Genomic DNA, 14818 nt, shown 5'->3' on the forward strand with positions numbered 1-14818 from the left:
TTGGAATTAACTTTTTAATAGCACCTACTGTGTGTAATCCTAAATTTGGATACCGGCTTACAGACCAAATCAGAAATGGAATCCAGTCCCTCTCACTGAATGGGTTTGTTGGGGTCCACTAGGCATAGCTACCAGGTAACTCGGGAGAGCGGAAGGCCAAAAGTGCCGATGAAACTCTTTTGCTCTGGGCCTACCTGAACCACAAAACTCCATCTTGTGAACTCTCACCTACTTCTATGCTAACTGCTTACATGCTGAAGCAGAAATGTAAGGGTCAGCTTTTCTCTAGCATACAGCTGCTGTTTTGCTCAGACTGCTGTAAATAGGCCTTGCAAGGCCAAAAGATAAGCAGACGAATGGGAATTTTTCTAATTGTAACTGCTAGAGAAGGGAGGGGTGGGAGGGGTAAGAGGGAGTAACAGAACAAAGGCTTACACAGAAACTGCTTGGAGTATAAAAGGTAAAAGTTGTTTGTATGTGCTGCACTGGATTTGAGACATGCCTGTCTCCTAGTGCCATTTCAGAGCTCTGAAATAAACTTGGCTTGCTTTCTCCCCTCGGTGTCTTTATTGGTGCCAAGCACACCGGGCGATGGACCATTGTTGTCCCCTCGAGCCCTTTAGGGCGGGCAACAGGTTTGACTGTCCGGTTAGTAGATTTTAATGCTAGTGAATATGAGAGACAAATAGTTAAACTGACCTCACGTTTAACACCGGAGCACTCAAAAAGAGGAAGTCTGGCCTTCTTGTCAAAAATCTGTATTTTTACCATCTACAGGGGAAAAAAGGGAGAGAGAGAGAAATGAATTTCACTAAGCATGTACGGTGTAAAATAAAACCTGTGTAAGAATGTTAGATTGGGTTTCAAATCTGAAACAGTTAACGAGTTATATGAATACCAACTAAGATTGGCCTTAATCACTACAGCTTAATGGAACCCCCCTGTATTTGGAACTAGCTTTCCCTGGTTATTTTTGGGTTCAATTCAAGATGCTAATACTCATCTTTAAGATACTACATAGTAAGATACAGAAAGGGGCAGCCTTTCACCCTAAATCCTAGCATACTAGGATTCTTGCCATTGGCTGCTGGGATCAAATACTCTGCATGTATCTGTAAATAGGCATCTAGCTACTATGGTGATAAGTGCTCTTTACTATATTAAATTATATACAATATAGTATTTTGGGCCTGGTCTGGTAACTATTTTTTTTAATTTACTGTATACTATTCAGTCTTATAATCATGTGTTAAGGGTGTATCTATAGAGAGACCTTGTGTGCATTACCACCTGCAGCAAGGCTTGCAGAACTAGAGACTTTTAAGGGGAACCTTTAGGAAGAGCAGCATGCTCAGACTTGAAATCAAATAGTTTTATCACTGATTTTCTGGTAATTCAAACTGTTCCTGTGCATTAGCCACTCACCTGGCCTACCTCTTTACAGAGGAATTTTCTGTAAGAGAGTACACTCCTAGTTAGGACTTGCTCTACACTCCAATACAGCCATTGTCATATTCAGATCCAAACACAGAATCTACAAAAGTCAGCTCAAATCAGTGTGTGGCATAATATGCAGCAAAGCCTTCTGTTCTGCCATGCAGATGATAGATGAGAAGATAAATCTGCATGTATTTGGGCCCATTTTTAAAAATAATTTTACACCCCATTCGAACCAACTGATGCCTTTAAACATAATTGTAAAATAAGAATGGGACTTGCTCCTTTGAAATCTGGAAAGCATGTTGTTACAAATCTGGTGGAGCTTCGCTTGCTGGACACTCACCAGACTGCTGAGCAGGAATCCAAAAGCTGAATCCTTGCTGGGCTGGGCAGAGTTTAGGCACTGTTCCTGGCTTTGAGACTTTAGGAGTGCACTCCAGGTGTAGTCCTCATATCTGACACCCTTCTTGGCAGTGGGGACCGCACAGCTCATTTGCCTAGCTGCAGAAACTAGTGCCATCTTCCACAAGTATCCCAGCAACTCTTACACATTCTCCAGAATCATACCAAAATCCAAGCCTTCTGGTTTACAGCTTCTCTCTTCAGGGGCACGCAGTAGTGAAACCCAACACACATAAGAACTTCACATAGGATCCTAACCACAATTCATTCCTCACTTATCACAAGAAATACACAGACAAAATCAAAATAATAAACACACCTATACCCACTTTCCCTGGCTTAGTTTCCTCATTACTCTGAAGAGTTCTTCAGACTTAGGGCAGAGTCCTCTAAGGAATCCAGGATCTGTTCTCTTCCAATGACTCTGACTCTTATAACCTCCAGCCCCCTTTTGTCAGGATACTCCCTGATCAACCTTATCAAATGATCAGAATTCCCTACTGAGTGATCTGTTGCTCAGTTAACCGATCTGGGCATCCTGGTTCCTCTGGGTAGGAGCCAGCCTATTGTCCATGTTGGTTTCATTTCAGTGGTAGAGCACTTAAGTTAATGACCCTTTATTGTTAGCTTTATGCTACCACCTCTTGGAATTTCAGTCGAACACAGAGGTAAAAAAACAGATAGGGCAAAGAAACAGCACATTCAAAACTGAGTTTGCAGGTTGATAAAGATACCTACTAAATTCATATTCTCACACAGAATAAATAAATTGTACAAAAATGAACTCCCCAGATGGTCACTCACGTCTTATAGTGAGAGACTAAAGAAACTTAATTTGTTTATCCAAGAGAAGACTAACAGGTGACTTGCTCACAGTCTACAAGACATGGGGAAGAGATTTCTGAGAGCAGAGGGCTCCTTAATCTAGAAGAAAAAAAGCATAGCTAGTGTGACAGACCTGAGTCTTGGGAAATGTAAGGAGTTCAAAGGATTATATAGAAATGTGACCAGAAAGGCATGGATTTTGGGGGCAGTAAGTGTTAAGTGGGCTTCCTGAGGAATCCTAGAGGAGTGATTAATGCAATGTACACAACCCCAGTTAGGCAAAAACCCAGCCTTCTGAAGCTATGTCCTGACGAGAGGGCCATTGACTGGAGATTACCAGTTTCCAGAGACGGGAGATCAAAGTCTCAAATTGTATAAAGAAACAGCTGAACTGTCCAGTCGGGGTCTAGTTCCTGATTTAAAAACTGACATGAATTTGTAACCAAGGTGGCAAACCCGGTAGTGGAGTTTGAAAACTGACAGTTACCAGAGCCTTAAGCTGGAGCTAGGGATGACCTCTGGTAAGCTTTTGGCATGCATACAAGTTATTTTATGTGTTATTTTTGTAATACTTTTGGTCTAAGAATAAATGCAGTTTGTTTGTGAAGGGTGTTTGGCAATTGGTATACACTGTTACAGCACCTGGAGAAAGAGTTAACCACAGGTCCTGGACCTTGGTCAGATCTCCTGGAAATTCGCAGTGAGGTGAAGACGGGACAGCAAGCCTAAACTCCTAGTCTGAAGGGAGAGAGAGAGACGAGTCTCCACCCCAAGAGAGTTGATGGCTGGGGAGCTGAAAACCATAAGTAGGTGCCCTCAGAGAAGACCAAGAGGGGGAATCAAAAGTGCAGTTAACCCTGAAACTGAAATACCTAGGTTCAGTTGTCTGAAGCTGAATTTAGACAATTAAAACCTTACACCTGATTATTAATCTGAACATTGAGGATAATTAATCACTGGAAGAATTTTACCTAGGGATGTGGTGGATTTTCCATCACTTGAAGTCTTTAATACCAAGACTAACTACATAGTTTTAAATATATATGCTATAACTCAAACAGAAGTTATAAGCTTGAAATAATTCAGTGTGGTTCTTTGGCCTATGTTCTACAAGAGATCAGATTATATGATCATAATATTCCCTTTCTGGTTTTAAAGTCTATGAATCTGTATTCATTAGTCTTTATATTAATTATATTAATACAGACTAATACTGGCTGCATACAGAATCATAGAAATGTAGGACTGGAATGGGACCTTGAGATGTCATCTTAGACCATCCCTGACAGATGTTTGTCCAACCTATTCTTAAAAACCTCCAGTGATGGGGATTCCACAGCCTCCCTTGGCAACCTATTCTAGTGCTTAACTATTCTTATATTAGAAAGTTTTTCCTAATATCTAACCTAAATCTCCCTCACAATCGATGAAATGGATTATTTCTTGTGCTACTTTCAGTGGACATGGAGAACAATTGATTGCTGTCCTCTTAACATTTGAAGACTTATCAAGCCCTCCCACCCCCGTCTTCTTTTCTCAAGACTAAACATCCCTAGTTTATTTTTAACATGACCTACGAGGAAAAGTTCTCTCTCCAATTTGTCCACATCTTTCTTAAAGTGTGGCCCCCAGAACTGTACACAGTACTGCAGCTGAGGCCTCACCAGTGCCAAGTAGAGCAAAATCTCCCGTATCTTACATATGACACTCATGTTAATACACCGCAGAATGATATTAGCCTTGTTTGCAACTGCATCACATTGTTGGCTCATATTCAATTTGTGATCTACTATAACTTCCAGATCCTTTTCTGGAGTGCTACTGCCCAGCCACTTATTCCCCATTTTGTATATGTGCACTTGATTTTTCCCCCTTGAAGTATACTATTTGCACTGTTCTTTACTGAATTTCATCTTCTTGATGATAAACCGATTCTCCAATTTATTCAGTTCCTTTTGAATTCTAATCCTGTCCTTCAACATGCATCTTGGTATAATCCGCAAATTTTGTATGTGTTGCAGGGAGGGAGGAGGAGACATTCCATTTAGGCTGTTGCATGTTTGTATTTAATAATTCAAGATTGTCAAATAATAGGCTCAAATGGAGTTATTTAATCAAAGAGTAACAATCGGAGACTAGTACACAACTATATAGAATACAGAAAGAAGACATACTTTCCTACCCCCTGTAGATGGTGAAGAGAAGGTAGTTTGGTTCCTTCCTCTGTACCTGGAGGAACACTGACAGTGTTCATTTCCAGTCTAACTCCCAAAACCGTGGTCCTTTTATAGGGTGAGAGACAAAGAAACTTCTTTTTGGAGGGAAAATACTTTTCCACGATGAATTTTACCATTTGTTCTGACATTTTTCATTTTACCTGATTACTTATGGAATTTCCTTTATGATATCTTTAGGTTACATGATTGATAAGCTAAAGGGAATTCTAATCCAGTCATTATTACTGACAGCTGTGACAACCAGGAGTTCTTACTTAGTCAACAAACATCTTTCAATGGATCCTTATTTTATCCATTACAGAAAACATCAGCAACAAGTACCTCTTATCAATCAAAAAAAAAAAAACATAACAAAATCTTAGGCACTCCTTAACAAATCACCCAGACTTGTTTATATCATATTTCTGTATTTTGAGAGGTCTTTTCAATAGACATCTATTTTCCTCACAGATTTGGAGGTACCAGCCACAATAAAGTACAGCTCAAATATTTGGTCACATTAAATTCCTGAATTCAGCTCACTCACAGATTAAAAACCAGCTCCCTGGCCTTAGAAACACACTCTTTGCTACTACCATACAGATTTTGGGAGAACAGTTAATATGTGATTAAATTTAATATACAAAAAGGAGAAGGGGACTAAAAGGGTTAATATTTACTAACAAGGCACAGTGGAAGGGGTAGGGTCCTGGCTGCATTCTTGCTGAACAGCTACTTTACTGTTTTTATTACAACAACCTGTACATTTTTAGAATCGGTCAGTCCAGCATGCAGTTCCCACATGCAGGAGCTAATAGAGGTCTGGATGGGCCTTACAATAGGTCTTGTCTTCATCAGAGTAAGTTTTAAATGAATAATTTAAAGGAACAGACATGCAAAATCAGTGTTTCTCAGGCATTTTCACATTGTGGGCACTTCAAAAATAGAATCTTCCCATGGACTCCCATCTCTTAATTTCTCAATCTCAACCTCATCCAATCTCTACAACACAGTGCAGGTAAAACACCCAAAACAAATAACTAACTCTGCCTGGTAGTGAGGGGGAAAATATGAAAAAATCCTATGTCTTTAAAAATCAGTTTTATCTAATTTGGGACATCAAATACTAAAATACTTCAATCACAATTTTATGGTTATTGTACAGCATCATTACCGGTCTGATTTAAGTGTGAGTTTCTTAGTTGTGCATTTCTTAGTTTAACATGTTTGGATTTCCTGTAAGCATAACCTTCATTCTGAATTTCTTGGCTTTGCAATGCTTAGTTTTGCAATAAAAACAAAATCCCCATTATGTTTTTAACCAGTATGTTACTGATACATACTCTGAACTTTAATGCCATTTTTTGGTCTGGGAATATTGTAGTATCTCAAGATCCAATAAAGGAGAAAGATAAAATGGTTTTTTTGCTGTGAGCAGTGATCTAAATAACCAATGAGGAACCTACGAAAAATAAATTATACTAATAGAAATTTTATTATTTGTATTTCAGTGGTGCCAACGGGGTCCCAATCAAGTATCAGGACCCACTATGCCAGGCACTGCGTGAACAAAAAGTTGGTCCCTGCCCTGAATAGCATAGCATCTACGCATAAGACAACAGGCGGGTGCAAGAAACAGAAGGAGCACAAGGTAACAATAATACATTTATGATAAGCAGTGATCCAACTGCTCTTTTATAAAATAAACTTCTTGCACTAAGGAGAACCAGTTGATCTAGAAATAGGACAAGAAGCATGGGCTTAAATTGCAGCAAGGACGGTTTAGGTTGGACATTAGGAAAAACTTTCAGTCAGGGTGTTTAAGCACTGGAATAAATTGCCTAGGGGTGTTGTGGAATGTCCATCGTTGGAGACTTTTAAGAGCATGTTAGACAAACACCCATCAGGGATGGTCAAGATCAGAGGTGGGCAAACTACGGCCCACGGGACCCTCCTGCCCGGCCCCTGAGCTCCTGGCCCGGGAGGCTAACCCCTGGGCCCTCCCCTGCTGTTCCCCCTCCTCTGCAGCCTCAGCGCACACCACTGCCGGCACAATGCTCTGGGCGGCTGGGCAGCGCAGCTGCAGAGCCGCGGCCTGACCCGGTGCTCTGTGCTGCGCGGTGGCGTGGCTGGCTCCAGCCACAGCTGCGCCACCAGCCACCGGTGCGCCAGGCAGTGCGGTAAGAGGGCAGGGGAGTTCGGGGTGGTGGTCAGGAGGCAGGGGTGTGGATAGGGGTCGGGGCAGTCAGAGGGCAGGGAATGGGGGGGGGTTGAATGAGTGCAGGGGTTCCGGGGGGCAGTCAGGAAGGAGGGGGGGTTGGATGGGGCAGTGGGGAACAGTCTGGGGCAGGGGTTCCGGGGGTGGTCAGGGAGAATGGGGTGGTTGGATGGGGCAGGGGTTCCGGGGGGGGCATTCAGGAATGAGAGGAGGGGTTGGGTGGGGGTTCTGGGGGCAGTCAGGGGACAGGGAGCGGGGTGTGTGTGCACAGCCTCCCCTAACCGGCCCTCCATACAATTTCCGAAACCCGATGAGGCCCTCAGGCCAAAAAGTTTGCCCACCCCTGGTCTAGACAATACTTAGTTCTGCCATGAGTGCAGCGAACTAGAACTAGATCCCTTCCAGTCCTATGACTTTATGATTCTATACCTGAAGTGCAACAAAAGATCCAGATCATCAACTGGTGTAAATTGACTGCAGAACTTGCCCCCAAAATCTTCATGCAATAATCATCTTCCATATCATGACTATTCTTAATATTGCAGGCAAGTATAAGCAGTGCTAGAGTGAGGCTGGCATTTGGGTACCATGGTAACAACTTTCCTTTTCTCCCCTGTGTTCTGGAATTTGCATTTTGAAATTAATTATTCAGTGTTGAAGCAACAGCAAAAAGAGAGACTCCTTCCCCACCCCCCGCAATATAGCCAGGAAGAGTCATGTCTCCCAGGTTTCTAAGAACAGCGATAATAAAAATTGCTTTGTTGTATGGTGGTTTACGATGTTGTTTCAGAGGAACTATTTATGCATATTCAGACAATTCAGGCTATTTAACTGAGTTGAGAGGTTTTTTTTCAAATTCTCTTTCAACAAAAGTTTTTGATAGCTGTAAAGTTTGTTGTACTGTAGCAACATTGTGCATGATCCTAGGTGCTACACATTTAATCAGAAATCTAACTGGGCCAGATTTTGATTATAGGACCCTATCTTGCAATGGGATCTACGCAGGAAGACCCACTGACTTCAGTGGAAATTTGTGAGGGTATAGTAGTCTACCCAGAAGGCCCTTAGTCACACTGGTGTCAGTGCAGAGGAACTCCATTGATCTCATTTTTTAAAATTATTTCAGTCGAGTTTCTCCTGTTTTACAGTGCTGTAATTAAGTGCTTTAGTCTGTGCCATTATTGTTAAAAATTACGATTCTACCTGGCAGGTGAAATATCTTTCTTTTGTTTTGAAAAATGTAGACTTGTGTTTTGGTTTGGGTTTTTGCAGTTATTTCATCCACATTTGAAAGCTACAGAACAAGTCAGTTTATGCTTATGTAAATTAGTGTTATATGATGGTAAAATAAAAGTCCTTTTTGTAAACATTTTTTCAAGAATTTGGGGCTATAAAGCAAACAAACACTGAGGATATTCATAGTCAATATCCAAAGTTAAATATTCTTTCAAATTTGCATTAAAAGAAACAACTGCAAGTCACAGTGGATGTGACTTTACTTTATCTAACTCATGGACAATCAGATCTCAGATTGCAATACACATGTAATTAACAAACCCCTTTCCATAATACTGCTGTTCTGTATAAAGGAATTCTACAAGCCACAGGAATCTCTCTAAAACTTTCTGCAGGTTTTTAAAAAACTTGATCAAGTCTGGTAATGTTTCTCGTTTAAATGAAAAGATTGTCTGGCAGTTAGACACTCAGAAGAAGAAAATGATTCATCTATTACTTAAAAGACAGACTGGAGGTATCTGCCCAAGAAGTGAACGACAAATTTCTACTACTGTTAGATATGTCTTAATATTTATTTCCTTAAAGGTATTAATTTCTACTGAAAGGTGATCTCATTAGTGAGCTACATCGCCTTGAAGTGGAACCTGGCATTTTTTCCATGTTGTTTTATTCTTTAACAGAAGGCAGCATGACATTCCGAGGAGAGGGTTCTTGAAAGAGCAGTGCATTTGATGTGACTGATGCATCATTTGTCTTCAGAAATCCAATTTCAGACATTTCCAGCAACAGCACCAGGGAGCCCTGAGTGAATGCTGGGTCTGCAAGCCCCTCTGCTGCTTCCCACACAGCAGAAACCAGTTTCAATGGCACCAAGCTCCAGCTTCCCATTCCCATACTGTTCCCATGGTCTGTGAAGAGAGGAATTTAGGAGCTTCTGTGGTGCCCTATAATGCTGCCTTGCCCCAGTAAGTCCCTGATACACAGCCACTGGCAGCAAGAGCAGAAACGGGGGCCTACCTCTGTAGTCTCTTGTACCATTCCATCCACTGATTGTCTTGGACTCTAGCATATATTACTATGCACAAGCCCCAATTCTAACACTCTGTCCCCCTTTTTCCTCACCTCCTTCTTTCCTTTCTTGTCTCTGTTCTCATCTCTTCTTCTTCTTCCCCGATTTATGTACCCCTCTTGTTGCTGCTGTTAAACTCATTCCTTCCACCATTTCACTTACCTTCTTTTATACCTTACATTTTCTTCATCTCTACCAACACGTCTGTTTATTGATGTAACCTTGCCTGGTCTACACTGGGGGGGCGGGGGATCGACCTAAGATACGCAACTTCAGCTATGAGAATAGCGTAGCTGAAGTCGACATATCTTAGTTCGACTTACCTCGCGTCCTCACGGCGCGGGGTCAATTGCCGCGGCTCCCCTGTCGACTTTGCTTCCGCCTCTCGCCGAGCTGGAGTTCAGCAGTCGACGGGAGAGCGATCGGGGATCAATTTATCGCATCTACACTACACGCGATAAATCGATCCCCGATAGATCGATCGCTACCCGCCGATCCGGCGGGTAGTGTAGACGTACCCTTATACCTTACTACCCTAGCATTTGTCAACACTTGTCTACCGTTAGGCCACAAGTTCTTCAGAGCAAGACCTCATCAATAACTTTGTAAAATGCCTGACATGCTAATGGGTTGAACAAATGTTAGCTAAAAAAAATAAAAATAGAATAAAATAACAACAACAATAATAAAGTGTTCAATTCGGAGACCTTGTTCATGCTGAATAGTACTTTATTCTGCATCAAAATCAGTGCAATTACTCGTGGCATTAGGGTGGCAGAATCAGGTCTTTAAGTAGGAATATAGGAATTGACAGACTGGATCACACCCCAGATCCAGTATCCTATCTTCAACAGTAGCCAGTACCAGATGCCTCAGAGGAAGGTGTAGAAAATCTCCTATTCCCTAACAGAGATTGACTTATACCCTGAAGCAAATGCTATTGCAACTGAGGCAGAGCACCTGCTGGTGCTACCTTTGGGACAGTGCAACTCCACATGGCTGTTTATTATTTTTCAGTCAGAAGCAGTAGACAAAAGGCTCTGTGTTATATGCCAGAACTTTTATAGTCTGAGGTTAGCTGATCTACACAAGGGTACTTACATTTTTGTATTGACCCCTGTGCAATGTGAGGTTACAGTAATTACCCTGTTGGTTCTAACATAAGAACGGCCGTACTGGGTCAGACCAAAGGTCCATCTAGTCCAGTATCCTGTCTACCGACAGTGGCCAATGCCAGGTGCCCCAGAGGGAATGAACCTAACAGGTAATGATCAAGTGATCTCTCTCCTGCCATCCATCTCCACCCTCTGACAAACAGAGGCTAGGGACACCATTCCTTACCCATCCTGGCTAATAGCCATTAATGAACTTAACCTCCATGAATTTATCTAGTTCTCTTTTAAACCCTCTTATAGTCTACATCATTTTGTTCTACATCAACAATAATTAAATAACTAGTTACAATAAATAGCTTAACACATGAGTATTAAGGTCAGTAATAATAGAAATACTGTCCTATGTGGTTCTAGTAAATAAATTGTCCTATTTCTATTTTCACTGCAACAGCTAGCTTAAGAAAGCTAGATGAGGCTACACTTCCACAGTGGTCCTTAGCAAAGAGCCTAGTATTGACTAGATTATCTGGAACATTCAATGAAAAAAAGGCCCACCTCAATCCTTTTATCCATGGACTTGCTGAGAAGCTCGCATTTAAAATTATTTTGCTTGTCACCAATTTGGAACTGGAGGGATTTTTCCCCCCATTTTGATTTTAGCCACGTAAAAAGCTCTGAGAAGGAGCAGCCACAATTCCCAGACTGCAGTGACAGTAATGTGATGGAGAAGTACTTCATAGCAAGGGAAGAATACTTTCATCTCAGCTGAGTTTATAGCTTTTCATACATGGATGCCGCCATGTATGTGAAGATTTTTGAGGTGTAGATTTATATGATCAGTTCTTTAAACCAGGACTAATATAAGAGTGAAATTGTTACATTTCCTTCTATTTTTTTCTGTTTGGCGTTTGTTAACCTAATAGTTCCCCTAGAAAGCCAACTGCATGCCTTCTTTTATTTCAGGATAGTGCAAAATGCTTACTTACAGCTTGTGACCTGGTGCACAGTCACAGAAGTAGTAGCTATTCCTGTGGATGTGCACTTTACTACTTTGTGTTCTATTGAATGACAGCCCTAGCAAGTGTATCTTAAGTAGCATGGGAGGCATGAGGGAAAATATCTCCAAAGCAGTTAGATAATATCATAGCCACTGCTGAAATCCTCCGGTCAGACTGTCACTTTAAACCACAGCTCCCATTAGTGGTTGATGGGGAAGAGAAGGAAGAACTGTGACACAGCAGAGAACCCACAGGAATTCTGTCTAACTTAACTAGAATTCTAGAGGAGGAGTGCATGCTGCAGCAGCTGCTCCACCACTCGTTGAAAAGGTGCAGCATGTGCTTTTCTAATATTTGCCCACGTCTGCTAGTCAATGCAGGTATTCATCGCCATGGCCCCACTTTTATTCCATCTTTCTGTCCTCTTGCTGCTGGTGGTGGTGCTAAATAGGAGAAGTCCTTATTGTCACAAAGCTCAAGGACGGTGACTGTGACCAGTCTTGCTCCTGGGTCTCATCTTTGCTGTAGCCACCATCAAGGGCTTTGAGATTAGGATTCTTTTGTTTTCAAGTCAACGTATAATTTGGAGGCAGATGCTGGGGCAGATACCTGATGCCTAGATCTCCCTCCTTAAAAACCAGACCATGGACTTTCTAGGAGTTCTGGCCAATAGGCTGTGTTGTTTAACTGTAAGAAGTATGTTACTGACCATGCTGACTAATCAAAACATGTCCATTTATTTTAATGGATGTAACTTTACGTAGAGCTGAGAGAACCTGTGCAGCAGCAGTTCCTCTGGTCCTGCACCACCCCCTCCTGCACACTGACACTCAGCTGGCCCCTTTGAATTCAGGCCCCCATGCACAGTAGAACTGCACAGATTCCACAGTCAGGGCTGGTTGGGACAGGATTTATCCCACATGGAGAGTAGAGAGACAGTCGAGATCTGCTATGTGTATCTGATTCAATTTTGTCCTTTTACGTATCCACAGCCTTGTGGTCAGCTAGGGATTACAAACATCTTAACGTAGAAGCCAAATAAAACAGTACTAGAATGGATGGGATTAAGTAAAATCTCTATCAGAAAATGAGAGCTAACAAACCTACTTAACACTGGGGCTGTTGGGGGAAGGAAATACGAACCAAGCCAGTAATGCCTGTTCCATCGCAGTACCAAGAATTAATAGTGACTCAATGCAGCCTTTTTCAGAAAACAGATGCTTTCAAAAAACTGGCCCTTGATTTAATGATGATTAATCTAATTTTACCATTGTGTATAACACTCCACTGGTGGAGTTCCAAGACTCTCTTTTCTGAAGACCTTCTTAAGTAAGCAGCAATTCTGTACCAGGCTTTTCACAAAAGACAGTCCGAACATAGGATTTGTGAGAATCTTATAATCTTTAACAGGGTACGCTCACTGCCTGGAGACCTCCTTGTGGCTAGGTCTGTGGATTAGCTCTTACCCGGTCTGGCACCCATTTCCAGCAGTTGCTTGCATTGTGGCCTCTCTCTCACTCTCTCTTTGTGACTCAGTCCTTGGGCCAGGTCACTATTTAATCCTTCCCTTTCGGGGTATCAAAATCCTACTAGAAAAGCTGTCCATATGCCAGGTCAGGCATTCTTCCTGTCCCAGTCCAGGTCCAGTGCCACTTTCCCAGTGGCTGGTAGGGGAATCCCAGCCCGCCCACCCACTAGTCTGCCCAGGGACCCTATGCCTAGCAACCACAGTCTACTCAATCTCAGACCCTGTTACTGTTTCCCTAGGCTCCATCCTACCTCACTTCTCTATTTCTTGGCCAGTCTCTAGGTTTATCAGTCCTTTGCTCCAGTGGCTCCATCACCTCTCTCAGCTTCTTGCGAGGCCAGGATTTAAGGGATTATTCTCCCCCTGGAACTCCTCCTCATCCGTAGCCCACTCCCTCTCTCTCTAGGTGGTGACTACAGAGCTCCTACTTGCAGCCCCCTCTTGTGCTCACCTTGCTGGCTTTATACAAGCTAAGCCTAGCCCTTGCCCACCTGGGGTTCATCATCAGTTAGACTGTATCTGTCCCTGACTCTCCTTCAGGTGCAGCCTATAAGGTTAATTGACCCTTTTTAACCTGCTCAGACCTTGTGCAGGGTGGACACCCCTTTGTATCATCAAATGCATGCTGTACAATTTGGGAAGTATAGGTTTTAGGTGTTTGATTGTGACACTTTCATGAAAACAACATTAATTTTGATTGAATAATGGGTAAATGATTTTTTTTAAAAAAGAAATACAATGCAGATACCTCCAAATATCATGGATTTTCTAAACTAATTTTGCTTTGACATAGTTCATCACATTACTTTCTAGTCCATTTACAAAGAAAAAAAAAACCTTGACAGAACAAACCGTATATATTTCTTTGAAATAGAGAGAACCTTGAAAAAACATTGGCAAAGTGAAAACATAGTAATGAAGCTTGTTTTTTAAAAATGAATTGCTTATATCTCCGCTTGTTCAATAAATTAAATTCACATTTACTCTTACATTTTAATTAGTTTAATGTATCCCTTATAAAAGCAGTAGAAACAGAAGAGTATGGGTTAACAGATTTCTGCTACAGAACGAATCTTAAGTCTGTTCCTTAAAAGTCATTTTTTCTTCATTTAAATTTCAAGGGAACATGTTGGAAAGCTTTTTGTCCTTTTCCTCAGATGCAATGGAAAAGAACTTTGCAATAAATGACTACTAAGCTATGCAGTGCTGTACTCAGAGTGAATAGTTCTGGTGTGCACAATTTATATAATGAATGTATGAATTCCAGAATCTTAGCAAAATAACATTTCATATTTTATTTTCTCTTCTGCAGTTTTTTTAAAAAACCAGAATGATGTCCGTTAATCAGAATTAGCGTTAGGCAAAGATATGGCAGATGATAATACTATAATTAAAAGATGAACAGTAAGAATATAAATTAAACTGCTGTTTTGCTTCGCTATGCTTCATAAACTAATCAAAATATTACACTAAAAATGTGATCGGTAGCATTCTTTGCATGCATTACCCATTATGTTTAGATTTGATTGCTACACTTGCAGACACAAACTATTTTTCATTCAGCAGACAATAGGAAGTTATGAAACATTCACTGTTAATTGTGAATCAACTATAGATCAAAGATTTTGCTATGTGGAAGCAGCACTGATCATAAACACATAAGATTTACTGAACTTCTGCCCTCAACTGCACAGGATAATTTCACATCCTTACAGACTGAAAATAATTTAATAAAGTCAGTTAGATAAATGACCTATGCACTTCTGCTGGA

Source organism: Emys orbicularis, chromosome 11 (assembly GCF_028017835.1).
Source record: "Emys orbicularis isolate rEmyOrb1 chromosome 11, rEmyOrb1.hap1, whole genome shotgun sequence".
In the NCBI taxonomy this organism is placed as follows: Eukaryota; Metazoa; Chordata; order Testudines; family Emydidae; genus Emys; species Emys orbicularis.